Genomic DNA, 15,220 nt, shown 5'->3' with positions numbered 1-15,220 from the left:
AAAAAGTGTCTGATGAATACCTGGGATATGCTAGATACTCTCCTTGATACTAGTAATATAGAGAACAAAGACCTAGGCCCTGCCCTTAAGAAACTGTCAATTGTGAAGTAGCCTTTCAGAAATTTGAAAGCAAGAAGACCACTCCTGGGAAAGAATCACAGATGATTAAAAAAAAAAAAAAAAAGTAACGAAGCATGATCTTGTGACCAAAGGTGAGCAGAGTTTCCAGGACAGACACCCAGAAACACTTGCTGGAACACTATAGGGCCCATGCTTCATAAAGCCCGTGGGCAAAGGCAGTACTACATTGGTAATGGTTGTCTAGGGTACTGAAAGAATGTAGACATTGAAATGTAGGCGATCTGGGCTTTAATTTTAGCTTAGCTAATTATTAACAATGTGACTGTGGACCAATCATTTAGTTTTATGCGTGAAATGGGTACAACATTGTGAGAATTAGGCATGGCTTATGCAAATAAAAAGCCAACAGGGTGCCTACCTTATGATAAATACTCAGTAAATTTTAGCTATTATTACTGTATTTAGTATTTTTATTTATTTTTAATTTTTAATTTTTCTGGTTATATAATAATTTACATATTTATGGGGTACGTGTGTGTTTTTTTTTTTTTTTTTTGAGACAGAGTTTCACTCGTCACCCAGGCTGCAGTGCAATGGCACAATCTCAGCTCACTGCAACCTCTGCCTCCCAGATTCAAGAGATTCTCCAGCCTCAGCCTCCCGAGTAGCTGGGATTACAGGTGCCTGCCACCATGCCCAGCTAACTTTTGTATTTTTTTTTAGTAGAGACAGGGTTTCACCATATTGGCCAGGCTGGTCTCAAACTTCTGACCTCAGGTGATCCACCCACCTCAGCCTCCCAAAGTGCTGGGATTACAGGCGTGGGCTACTGCACCTGGCCACATGTGATATTTTAATACATGCATACAATATGTAATGATCAAGTCACCCTGACTTGGTATTTGGTATATTTATCACCTTAAGCGTTTATCATTTTGGGGGTTGGGAACATTATAAAACCACCCTTCTAGACATTTGAAATATACAATAAATTATTGTTAACTATAGTTGCCCTACTTTGCTACTGAACACTAGATCTTATTCCTACTATCTAACTGTACTTTTGTACCCATTATTTAACCTTAATCCCTCATTTCCCACTATCCTTTCTAGCCTCTGGTAACCATCATTTGACTCTCCACCTCCATGAGATCAATATTTTTTAGCTCCCACATATGAGAACATTCAATATTTGTCTTTTGTGCCTGGTTTGTTTCAATTGCCATAATGGTCTCCAGTTCCATCCACGTTGCTGACAATGACAGGATTTTATTCTTTTTGTTGCTGAATAACACTCTGTTGTGTATATGTACCACATTTTCTTTATCTATTGATCTGCTGATGGACACTTAGTTTGATTCCATATCTTGGCTATTATGAATAATGGCTACCACAAACATGGGAGTGCAGATCTCTTTGATATACTGATTTCCTTTCTTTTGAATAGATACCCAGCAATGGGATTGTTGGATCATATGGTAGTTCTATTTTTAGGTTTTTGAGAAACTTTCATAGTGATTTTCATAGTGGCTGTAGTACTTTACCTTTCCCACTAAGAGTATATGAGCATTCCTCTTTCTCTGTTTCCTCTCCAGCATCCATTATTTTTTGTCTTTCTGGTAATAGCCATTCTATGTTGGGTGATAATATTTTATTGTGGTTGGTTTTTATTTGCATTTCTCTGATAATTAGTGACACTGAGCATTTTTCATATACCTGTTGGCCACTTCTATGTCTTCTTTTGAGAAATGTCTATTCAAATCTTCTGACCACGTTTTAATCACATTATTTGTTTTCTGCTATTGAGTTCTTTATATATTCTGGTTATGAATCCCTTGTTAGTTAAATAGTTTGTACATATTTTCTCACATTCTGTAGATTGTTTCTTAACTGCGTTAATTGCTTCCTTTGCTGTGCAGAGGCTTTTTAGCTTGATGTGATTTTATTTGTCCATTTTCACTTTGATTGCCTATGCTTTTGAGGTCTTACTCAAGAAACCTTAGCCCAGTCCAATGTGCTGGGGAATTTCCCCAGTGTTTTCTTCTAGTTTCACAGTTTCAGGTTTTACATTTAAGTCTTTAATCCATTTTGATTTGATTTTCATATATGGTGAGAGATAGAGGAATAGTTTCATTCTTCTGCATAAGAATATCTAGTTTTTCCAGCACCATTTGTTGAGAAGATAGTTTCTTCCCCAATGTATGTTCTTTACTCCTTTGTCAAAAATGGGTTCACTGTAAATGCATGAATTTATTTCTTGATTTTCCACTCTGTTCAATTGGCCTATATATTTAGCAGTTTTAGATACCATTCACCACACTTCTGAATGGAAAATGAGACAACCTATCCATACTGAGGATTCCAACTTATCTGAGATACAGGGCCCAGCAGAAGTTAACAGACAAAGGATAAGTCAGAAATTGCTACCCAAAATTTAAAAGATCTTAAAGATCAGATGCAAAGTTTTGATCAGATAGGTAGTACTTCTTCCACTGATTTATTTAATTGGTTAAATCTTGACTGCAGGGAATCTCTGTTTTGGGGTATTTTTCAAACTTTTGATATTATCCTCTTGTTAATCATAATGATAATATCTCTTGTCTATCATATTCTCTCAAGAATCTTTAACACTCGTCATCAGCTACTGACTCACAAGATGCTCTCCATGCAGACTGAACAACAAAGATGACATAAACTCAAATCATCATTTAAAAAAACACTAGGATTAAAACTGCTTTGCCATCCTTAGATGCCCATAGAAAGACAAACAACACGTGTTAATGAGGAGTAACACTAAATAGTTAACCACACTCACAGTTCAACTGAGAGGATGACCAAAAGTGAGGACTTGTTAAAATAAAATGAAGAAAAGGCTTAAGAATCCTCTGAGCAGAGGAAGTCAGTTAAGCCATGGAAGCAACCTGGCCCTTGCTTAATTAGAAAACATAAGTGAAAGTTAATGTAGGCTAATTCCTGCAAATGCCTGTATTAAACACACACACATACACACACACACACCCCAAACTTAAGCTCAACCAATCAGAAGCTGCCAACTAACTTATATAACTAGAAACTTTCCATTAGGATAGACCAAATAAGACAACTGTATAACCAATCAACTATTTTCTTTGCTTTATTTCTGTATTCACCCTCCAAATAACTTCCCCTCGAGTTTCCTTAGCAGAGCCCAAAACTACCTTCAGTTCGGTGCTGCCCAACTCATGAATGGCTGTTTGCTCAAATAAACTCTTTAAAATGTTATTATGCCTGAGCTTACCTTTTAACATGTGAAAGAGTTAGAGGTGAAATCCATCGCCTTTCAAATACACAGAACACACTAATGATCCATTTTCTTTTGAAGTTTGTTTGTGATTTCAGTTTTTTTCCTCTAACAGTAATAGGACTATCCTAATTCCTGTGGCATGCATTTGAACTCCCAGTAACAATATATGATTTTGTGTTTAGAGGACAGGGATAGTCCCTGTGTAGTGTCCAACAGCTCTAGTTAGAACTGTGCCTTCATTAGAACCTAGTCCTGAAATTTTTTTTCTCAATTCACTGGCCCAGACATGAGCAACATTTTCACCAACTGGTAAGACAGGCTTATTCAAAACCAGGGCTGGAACTCAGCCAATCTACCAGTACAGAAGTGCTGCTGCTCATCACAGCAGAACCTCCTTTGGTAAAAGATCTGTGGAGAATGAATGACAGCTAGATCTCTAAGCCACTGCTGTACAGTGAACCGAAGAAAAGCAAAGGCAGGCAAAGAAAAAATAGGAATACTCTAAGGTTTCTAAGCTGCTCAACTTCCAACCACCTGGCATGGGTGGGGGACCATGGAGCTGTCTGGGCAGTTTAGCATTCAGCAATCAGAAGTGACTTGGTATTTTACAACAAAACATCTGAGCAGCTGACAAGTCTAAAAGTCCTGGAAATTAAAGAGCCATCTTTATACCTGCAAAGTGTTGTACATTGGTTTCTTCTTCCACTCTTATTTGGAGAGCAATCATGATCAGAAACAGCATCCTCAAATATTGAGGGAGTGGGACCCTGCAAATTGGCTCTGAGACAACTTTCCTCATGTGTGAGATCTACCTAACAAATAAAAAACCTAAAGCCACTAGATGAAACAATACATTGTCAGAATTGCATCGTGTTATATCATCCATGATTTTGTGTTAAATAATTTTGTGAGGAAACAAAGTTTTCCAATAGGGTTTGTAACTAATTTTCAGAAAATGTGTCTATATTTTACTAGAAAAGGATAGTATGCTTCTGGTTCAAAACATAAACAGCAGCATATATCAAAGAGCAGATAAAGATATCAAGATTATAGTCTCCATGTAGCTTTAAAATTTTTATCTAGACATATTTAAATGCTAGTCTTGAGATTTGTATTGCATGTGAAATTTCTTCAGTCATCTTGAGGGGCTGTTACGCACCTTCCAATCTTCCTGTAATTAAGGCAGTAGTTTTGTTGTCATCTTGTCACAACTCATGAGAAAAACTGTGAAAACTCAAGAGCATATGCAGTAGTAAGTCAGTATTAGACAGCTATATGTAATTTTGCTTTGCGTTTTGAGGCACTTCATTGCACCTGTGAATAGTCAGCTCTTTCATCCCCATTAACTACTTCCCCACTTCCATCCTCAAAAGAGCCTAAAGATTCTTTTTTTGTTGTTTTCTTAAAGTTTCTAAAAGCCATCTTGTTTCACTTGCTTCCAGGATGTTTTGTGGACTCAGACATTGGTGAATAGCAATAAATCGAGTTTTGATTTAGAATTCACTAAAATTAAGACTTTATCCTCTATAAATTTTATGGAATTTAAAATAATATACGTATTGTAAAATTAAGTTAGAGCTATTCAGATGAATTTGCAAATATTCCATAATATGGCAATCATGCACTGGCAAATTATTTTTTAATATTTTATAATGTTTTGGTAAAAGCAAACTCTGTCACATAAAGAATGTTGATGTGTAATACCAAACAATAAATGACAAGCCTGTACCTTTATTATTTGATGGGCCTAGACAGAACCATCTACACAATAGGAAGTTTTTGCTTGGCTCATGTTACTTCCAGATATCGAAAACATGTTATAAGTTCCTAGAGATTAAATAATGACCAATAACTTAATGCCAAATCAGAAGGTCCTTCAAAGAGAGTCCCAAGGATTTAAAATTTATTTGGTTTTATTATAACTTAGAGCACAGATCTGTATGAACATGACAGTTCACATAGCTAGAGAACAGATTTATAATTGGAATTGTTGGTAGGCAGAGAATGACATTAAATTCTCAAATACAAGAAACCTGACAATGACTTCACAAATATAAAATTGGTCATGATTTATGAGAACACTATGGCTTAAAAAGACCCAAGAACTAAACAGGAGTCAGTAATGCCCACAGGTAATTGATTATTGGTCTTGAAGATTTATAAATAAGAACATAACATTAAAGACTCCGCAAAATGACTTCCTATATCCAACATGGACTAAGCCCTCAAAATCTATCATTTTATCTGCTTTTGAACTCCGTATTTTAATCAATTGATAAATGCATAGAGGAGAAAAATGGAAATAATGAAGGTGCTAGAAAATGGATGGTAATAAGATAATGCAAAATTACTGGGGTTATTTAGTGAGTATCAGAAATGGAGTATGATAATTTTGACTACATGTAGTGATATTGAATTTATGGGAGAGTGGAAATTGCCATTAGTACCAAATCTGGAATATAATATAATGGTTTAAAAATAATTGGTAATTAATTTATTAGAAAAGTCTTGATAAATAAATACCCTGAGACCTTTGACTAATTTAAGAGGAACAAAGGAGACCATATAATTATTATTCTGACAATGAATGCAAAGTTCTTAAGATGGGTAGGTGAAGTTCTTGGAAGAAATGGAGATTTGATGAACTTTAAATCATTTCTAGACCTTTCATATTTGTGACATCTGTAGCCAAATCTAACTTGCTCATTCCAATTCAGCTTTTTGAGATCTGTAGGCCCAAGTGCCCTTAACAATTAAAAAGAAATACTAGAATGCTTTGAGAATTGGCTGTGGGAGGCACTGGGTTCAGTCCCAGCGTAATTATCTTCCTGTTTCTTTTGCCTCCTGCCATTTTTCATTCCTGACTTCCATTTTGTATAATTCATATATCACTTAACTTTTGTGCTTTCTTGGGTTTGGAACAGTCTATGGTAACCTAACCGTAACAACAAGCATTATACCATAATGAATAATGCTTTCTTCCTTTTATCCTCTATTTAAAAAAATAAGAATTTCCTAGTGAAGAAAGATAAATTCTTCCTAGTGCCTGTCACTTGTTCATTTCTTACTATTATCTCTGCCTTCAGGGTTTTCTGTGGAGTATCTTTGATGTGATTTCTCCTAAAGCCCGAAAAAATCAACTATTGCCTAAAATAATTTTTTCTTTAACATTTATACCTGACTAAAGATGTGACACACTCTTTTCGGTCTTCAGTGATAGAGTAGCTGAGATCAGCACTTACGTGGCTGAGATTCTTGTGTATACTGAGATTAAGATGTTCTAGAGAGAATCTTAATCTTAAATGAGGCAGAATTTTTTGTATTTTGAGCTTAGAGTTGATGAAAATGCATATTAGTAATTATTATAATGTAAACAATTGCTACTTTCATCAATAGTTTTTTTTTTCTGCTACTACATATGGCTCCTTCAAAGAATTTTAAGCCTTTTATTTAAGGTTTATTTTCCCCTGTTAAATACTCTCCATCTTTTGAAGAAGTCATGCTTCCTATAAAATCTCACATATTTTACCATCTAGGGACTCATTATGATATTTAGAATGACCTAAAGATTTGGGAATGCATCTACTTGTGCTTAGGAGAAAGTTTAACATATCCCTTTAGAATTATTTATTTTTCCTTTCTTGTCAATAAAGATTTATTGAAATAAAATATAGGTTTTAAATAAATTTTATTTTAAAAGGCCACATTATCTTCTGAGCCTGTAATTTCTTTTCTTCATTCAGTTTCATTTCAGATTTTCTTATGCCTCTGCTTTTGGCTATTAGATATTTTTATCATTGTCTCCTTCCAGCTCAAAAACATACTCATTTCTATTCCATATACAGTCAGTATTCACTGTGTTTAAAAATAAATGGCCAACTTCATGTTTTCAAATTCTACTTTTGTTACATATTTTTGTGAAATATTTCTAAAGATGAAAAGAACTGTAAAGGTCAAACTACTGAACCATTTACTGCCTTCTTATGCTTCCCACTTCAAAGGTTTTTCTATTTAACGCTAAGGTAACATTATTTCTTGATTTTTACTCCAAAAATGTTTTCTTTAGTCCATAGAAGAAATGCAATTTAAAATTTTAATTTATATAATACTGAAGAGAAAACTGTCATCAGATTTACTTATTAGCTTGCTTTTATTTGGATTTAGCTTTCAAGATGTAAGAAATATTTTCTGCATTCCTCCAACACGAAAATTTGTGAATTGGCTCCCACCAAGTAGTGGGTTGTATTATAATGTACCATTTTCATAACTTTAAGGCTTCTTTGATCATTAAAAGAGTCACTATCCTTAATTTTTGCAAGGGACTTTAATTATTGGTGGTTATTTCATATTTTGATTAATTTTGGTTTTTAATTTTCACTACCTGTCATGCCATGTTTTGTCATGATACTTTAGTTGGGTGCCATTTTAATTATTATTCTAGGGATTCATTTTCTAATGTATTATTACCTCAGTCCTTTTAGCTGCTTTCAAAAAGGCTAATATCAACTTTCAAGAGTAAAGTGTGAAGAACAGATTGCCTTCACACATTGATAATTTTGAAGATTTACAAACAAATTTAAACATATAATTCCCATTAATGTGTTTAATACAATTTACTAATATATCATAGTATAATCCTTGAAATTTGCATTAGCAATGTATTAAGAAAACATATGGTTTACATCAGTAGGTACTAATAATATCTGCAACTAATTTCAATTTACATAGAGCATTTTAAGTGAGAATAATGTTTTAAAAATCACCAAAATTCTTTTTTTTATATTATAACATCATTTGATCATTAAGTGATATTGATTATTGGTTTGGAGTGAAAAAACTGTTTTATATATTTTTTTCTTTTTGTAAGTTGTTATATAGGGAATTATTGTGGCATAGTAAAAACAATTAATATTTTAAAAGTAAGAGAATTGGATTAGGATCTCTGACCATTATTACTACCACTTAACTGGCCTTGGGAAAGTTATTTAAATTGCATGTGTTTCTGTTTAAATATCTGTAAAACAGAGATAACTCCAGCAAGATTGAGAGTCTTCTTTAGGAAAAAGAATACCAATTTAAGGCATAGATAAAAGCAACTTAAATGTACAGTAAAATTATTTTTATACCGCTGACATTAATCATATGAACTTATACATATTTATATACTTGTATATATAGACTGTCCTCAACTTCTCATGGTTCAACTTATAATGTTTAAACTTTACGATGGCATGAAAATGATATACATTAAGTAGAAACTGTACTTCCAGTACCCATACAATCTTTCTGTTTTTCACTTTCAGTACAGTATTTCATAAATTACATGAGATAGTCAAAACTTTATTATAAAATAGGTTTTGTGTTATTTTGCCCAACTGTAAGTGCACTGAGCATATGTAAGGTAGGCTAGGTTAAGCTATGACATTTGGTAGGTTAGGTATATTAAATTTATTTTTTACTTAAGATATTTTCAACTTATGATGGGTTTATAAAGATGTAACCCCACTGTAAGTCAAGGAAGAGGTGATGAGATAAATTTTGGACCATATTGGAAATGTGGTAATGTCTCTGGCACTTCCAAGTAGAGAGTTCTCAACATTTAGGTATTTGATTCTGAAACTCAGAGGAGAACCAAAGGGGTAGAGGCTTGTGTTTGGAAGATGTAAGTATGTAGGTAAGTATATAGTTAAAACCAAGAGAATGGATCACACACACACACACACACAGAGAGAGAGAGAGAGAGAGAGAGAGAGAGAGATTGATCACTATGGACAATATGTAGACTAAGAAGAAATGCTATACCAGATAACTCAAGAATATCGGTTTTTAAAATGAATGCAGAGGAAAGGATTTGGAATTGAGATAAGAGAAGAACCTGGAATGATATATACCATGGAATTCCTGGGAATAGAGGGTTCAAAAAGAAAAGAGATCAAAAGTGACAAAGTGAGAAAAATTTGGGCAATGTAGGGAAATTGAAAGCTAGGTGGTAGTGAGTTGAGAACACAGACACAGTGTAAACCATGCAGAGAAGAAAGTTGGCTGAGTGAGGGAGGAAGAGGAGCTAGGATATTTGTCAAAGAGAAATACAGGATTGATGAGAAGATTTTCTTTCTTTCAGCACAGGAAAGACTTGAGCATGTTAACAGAAAAAAGTCAGTATAGAAGAAGAGCTTTGAAATTCAGGCATAAACATAAACAGATCCCCTAGGAAGCATTTTTTTCATCTTCTTAAATCCTTCTTGCCTTCTACCTACAGTATGGATTCACAGTCCCTTCTATGTATAATTGCAGGATTTTTAAATAAATATATGATTATATCTAATAGATAATTATCTATTTTGTCAATATTTCATACTAGGGAATTTGGGGGCTCATTTAATTTGTCATTAAATCCCTTTTGCCAAGAGTAGTGTTTACTGAAAGAATGTCTATGTCAAGGAAGAGATGAAATGATACAGGATAGAGAACAGAGCAGGAGGATCCATCAAATTGGAGAAGGGGATCGTGTTGTTTTAAAATTAGAATGAAATGATGAGGATGGGCTGAAATATCAAGTTGTGCTCAGAGTTCAGACCATAATTTTACTTATGTATGCAGGCCCAGATGAATCCTACTTGTAGGGTATTTTATTTTAATATTTTCTAGATTCTTTCCTGTTGGTCTTATTTTACTCCCTCTGTATTTCTGAGGTTCATTTTTTCATTGTCCAGAGCATATATGGAGAATATATAGCAAGGGGTAGTGGTGAATGGCATCATCAAATATAAATGTTTTAAAATACTGAAATTGTGAGTATTTGAACTATTTTAAAACTCTCCAGGACACTTGGTAAAGACAGCAAAAAAAATTTTGTACTGTGTTTACTCTGTTTCACAATCAAGAGCTACTTGTTTTATGTTGGACAGCTATTTATTAGATTAAAGCCATAGGTCACAAATTAGACAACATAAGAAACTGCGGATGATAGTCCACTTGCCATCAATACTTTAACCCTTCAGAAGAAAGAAGAAATAAATGCATGGCCATTGATTGTGAATCAATAATGTTGTCTTCATTTGCAAAGGACAGCACATTAGAACATGTTGATTTAGAGTTCCTTATTCCTGTTGAATAAACACACAGGTCGCTAATCATCAGCTACTAAATATATTTTCCAAAGGTGAACAAAAGAAGCGGATAATTTGATGCTTCTTAATTAAGCTCACAACCCAGTATTTTTTATACTTTTACAAGCATTTGTTTATGAAAGCTAAATGAGTATGGATTTCTGATGGAAATATTATTCCCACCCCCCATCAGCTGTGAGTGATTCTGGCTAGTAAATTATATGCTGTCCTCTGCATTGCCTTGCAAATGACCTCAATCCTGACCTTGACATAGCAGTATTTCTAAGAGAGAATAATAATATATTCCCCATGTTAGATGAACTAAGTCCATGGTTGTTCTCAGTTATAATTCTGTACTACTTACCAAGAAAACTAGTCCTATATATTTAGATAAATGATGGGTGGAGGAGAGAGACAGATGGACAGAGGGGGAGAGAGAGAGAAACAGACAGAGAGAGAGAGAGCAGGATGACAGACATTTATTTGGACAGATTTAAAGAATAGAAGAATGGAGGTGGATATATGGCAAGGAGATAGGGGGTTGAACAGGTGGTAGAGAGGGACAAATAGGAACCTGAGTAGACAGCTAGGTAGTGTGGTTTCATAGACATGAACATTTTCTAACTTCATATGCTTCAGTTTAGTTTTACTAAGCCCTCTATCAGCCTTCAAAACCTGTTTTCCATATATCCAAGGATATATGAAACATACACACACTCATACACACAGTCACACATTTGAATATTACATAAGATTGTAATAATGATTTATATTCATTGAATTTCTATACCTAACACTAACATACCTGCAATGAGACTTCCACAATTTTTATTCTGACCATTAAACTTTTCCATATATCACCGCTTATATTAGCCCATTATAAAGCTTTGTTTATGTGTATGCAAGCCCCTACATTAATGTTTTGTATTCTGAAAATTTCACCCACACAGCGCCAGTCACTTAATTGCACTAATTATTACTCACACATTAGCGCCTATTAGTCAGCATGGGTTTCTTTCTTCTTCTTTTTTTTTTTTTTTTCCAAATGTTTTAGCCAGCATTCAGATTTCACTTACTTGGCAGAAACGACTAGTTATAGTGGTTTTCAAAATCTGGCAGGAAGCCTAAGAAGCGACCACTTTTGCTGTCCGAATTTCCTATTCCAGTCATCATTATAGACCTGGAGAAACAATCTGTTAAGCTTATTGTAACTTTATGGGGGAATTGTTGACATGAACTTCAGTAGGTCCCCATATTCTATTGCCAAAGCAATAGAGAACAATATTCTAGCAAATCAGGGTTCAGTTATGTTGTGATTGATATGCAGTTATTGGTAGAAATGTCACTTATTTTTACCATTATAGACTTTTTAAGTCAGCATTACTTCATGGAAACCTTAGATGAGAAACATTTAAATATATGCAGTGGCATGACCTGCCTAAATTAAATCCCCAAATATAAGATATATTAAGATAGAATTTTGAAAGCAGTTTATAATAAGAGGTTGAGAATATTCTTAAGAATTTGGACACACATGGTAATATTAAGTTAAACTTAATTTTAAATATTACTTGTAGCTTGCTGGAGATACTAATTTAAGAGCTGGCATTGATTGAGAAGCTAGTCTGTTAATTACTATTTACTGAACAATATTGAATTGTCTTATTTTCTAAATCCCTCTACACTTAAAAATATTTCCTTTGGTGGTTTAAAAAACAATTTTATGAAGTAAATTCCTAAAAAGAAACCACCACATTTGTAGACAACAAAAGCATAAAACACATCATTATATTGTCCCATACACCCAGTGTGACTGACATCGAGTATTACAGAACCTCAGAGTTAAAGGAGACCTTCAGGAAAAGCCAATAGAGAAGGGAGGTTGACGATTCATGAGGAGAGAAAACCATTCCATGACACTCTGTTGCCTCAGTTTCTTGCCCATTAGATGAAAGTCAAAATCCACCTGATAGTCTCAACTTACTAGTCAAGCTGACCTTGGGTTGAATCCTAAGCTGAGCTTCCTTACTCCCTTTAAAATAAAATCTTAAATTTGGCTCTTCAAAACACTCTATATTCTGGAGCTTCTGTTCTAAGGCAGTTAGTGCTATAATATTCTAAAGGATTAAGAGTAAATCTCTGGGCTCCTCTGGAAGTTGGAGAGAACTATGTGGAGCAAAGGCTTTAAGTAACACAGATAGTAACAGCAGTAGGATCATAAATACAGTGCATGGGAAGTACAACTAAAAGATGAGGGGGTGAAAGCGAAATCAAAGAAGAAAAGGTCCAGTTGGTACTCAGAGAAGTAAGAAACCAGTAAATGGAAAATTAAATGAAAGAGTAAACTGGGTGTGTTAGTCAGGGTTTTTCAGAGAAATAGAACCAATAGAATATATTAGGAATTGGCTTGACTATGGATGCTGAGCAGTCCCACTCTCTACTGTCTGTAAACTGGAGAACCAGGAAAATCAGTGGTGTAATTCAGTCCAAGTCCAAAGGACTGAGAACCAAACAGTTGTTGGAATAAGTACTGGTCTAAGTCTGAATGCCCCAGAATCAGGAGAGCCAATAACCATGGGCAGGAGAAGATCGATATCCGAGCTCAAACACAGAGAGCCCAAGTTCACCTTTTCTCTTCTTTTTGTTTTGTTTGGTCACTCAGCAGATTGGATGATCCCCACCCATAGTGGTGACATGGATCTTCTTTACTCAGTTTACCTACTCAAATGCTGACCTCTTCCAGAAACACTCTCACAGACACCAGAAATAATGTTTTACCAGCTATCTAGGCATCTCTTAGCCTAGTTAAGTTGACACATAAAAATAGGCATCACACTGGAAATCACCTGGATCTGTAGATAAAAATAAGTTCACAATATGGAGTGGAGTAAGTTCAAGCCAGGACCATTGCAAGGACTGAGATCCAATTAAGAATTTGGTATGAGTGCCAATGGGCTGTTAAAGAGCCTTTTTGAAGTGGTAACTTGGGAACTATTCCTGATCATAAAAATAGAGATATGGAGAGGAACTGGGGAGGAGTGAGAGGTTATCAGGGTCACCTCACAAAGCTCTTTCTGATACCTCACATCTGAATGAGGTTCTTCTGACTGCACTTCTTGGTACTTGGCTTGTCTTAGGACCTGTGGTAAGGATCTGTGTTTCCCCTCTCCCCATATCCTCTAAGCTCTAGAGGTCCATCCAGACTATGCATTTATTCTGCAGTTTCTAGTGCATTGTTTTACAAAGTACAAGTCTGAAATAAACAAATGAAATTAATTAAAATATAAATGGCCTGAATGATAAATATTTACACATCTTGGGGTTGTGTTTTATTTCATGTATTGCTTATCAGACCTGTCTTTGGCTATTTAAATCCCCAAATATAAGATTTAAATCTTATATTTAAATATAAGTACAGTGAAAATAACACCAAGGTCACAAGTTCAGTTCTTGTGTGAGTAGCTTGCCAAGCTCTATTTTATGGCCGAAGGGTCCATTGGCCATCTGTCCAGAAACTGCAGTTGAAAATGCATGGCACTGGGCACCAGAGGATGAGAAAAGAAAAGGGGGAATCAGAAGAACCCCATCAGGTCTGATGATAAAACAACTCAGAGTCATTGACTTACAATCAGAAAGTCTCCTCTCAGAGGGTCCTGTTGTTTCCTTGAGGAATTCTATTTTAAAAATTACAATGTTATACTGTTAGAAGTCCAGAAATGAATGAGCCACAGTTAATATTGGGCAGCACAATGGAAAAAGTGGGGGAAATTGTCACTGGAAGATCAAGGCTTGAATCTTATGTATGCCACCTACGGCTAATGTAATCTCTTGGATGAATATTGCATCTTTCTGAGCCCCAGCATTAGCATTGTAAAAACTTTATTCATGGGATTGTTGTGAGTATTATAGGAGCAGTATGAATGCTGCAAATAAATGCTTAGTAAATGTTAGATATTAGTGATAATTTAGAGTTGCAGCTAGGCTGACAGAAAAGGGCTGACTACAAATGAGAATAGCAGGGATCTAAGAATCAGATTATCATAGCTGTCAAGAATCTCAGCGCTAAATCCAATCCTGAATTTCACTGATAAGAAACTAAAGAATCAAAAGTTTAAGTGCCTTGCTTGGTAGTCACAGAGCTGAGACTACAGCCTCCATTTCCATGTTCAATCTCATTGCCCCTTCAAGCTTAGCAATAGGAAGCAGTCGGAATCCTAACAGGGAATGTAATATTTAAAACAGGCTTCTGCTAAATGTGAAAAACTTTTAGCAGAACTTGATTATTTAATTCAAATAATATTTATTGAATGTTTACCAAATGTGTGGCACTAACCTAGGTCCTGGAATGTTTGGGATATGTCAAGGTAAATATAAAATAGGCCCTGCTCTCATAAAGACAATTTTCTAGAGAAAGATGACCAAGTTTTAAAAAATGAAAGCAATTTAATGCAGTAAAAGCCCAAGGAAGGGGGGCTGCACAGTAAAATAAGTCCTGGAGTTTTCCAGGAAGAGATGATACCTGAGCTACATCTTCAGAGCAGCTATACTGTGCTATACCTTATTCCTTCTATATTTGTCCTTAGAAATGCATTTAAAACCATACTTTAAGAAAAATTTACCAGAATTCTACTCATTGTTTTATTTACATGTATGGTTTCTTTATGGTCATTTGGTGGTAGAATGTGGACTTGAGATTCAAACAAAGCAGTCTTAAGTTTAGTTGGGTGGCTTTTTGACACCTTGAATT

At 34.8% G+C, this 15,220-nt stretch overlaps 1 long non-coding RNA gene across 13 annotated transcripts in view; it reads right to left on the bottom strand.

Moving 5' to 3' along the window:
* The window catches only part of LOC100992117 (uncharacterized), an 843,804-nt gene that overhangs the window by 164,389 nt on the left and 664,195 nt on the right, over nucleotides 1–15,220 (bottom strand). The window lies entirely within an intron of this gene.

The sequence above is a fragment of the Pan paniscus genome, chromosome 5, assembly GCF_029289425.2.
Source record: "Pan paniscus chromosome 5, NHGRI_mPanPan1-v2.0_pri, whole genome shotgun sequence".
Lineage (NCBI taxonomy): Eukaryota > Metazoa > Chordata > Mammalia > Primates > Hominidae > Pan > Pan paniscus.
The sequence above is the reverse complement of the archived record's forward strand: the minus strand, read 5'-3'. Positions and strand labels throughout refer to the sequence as shown.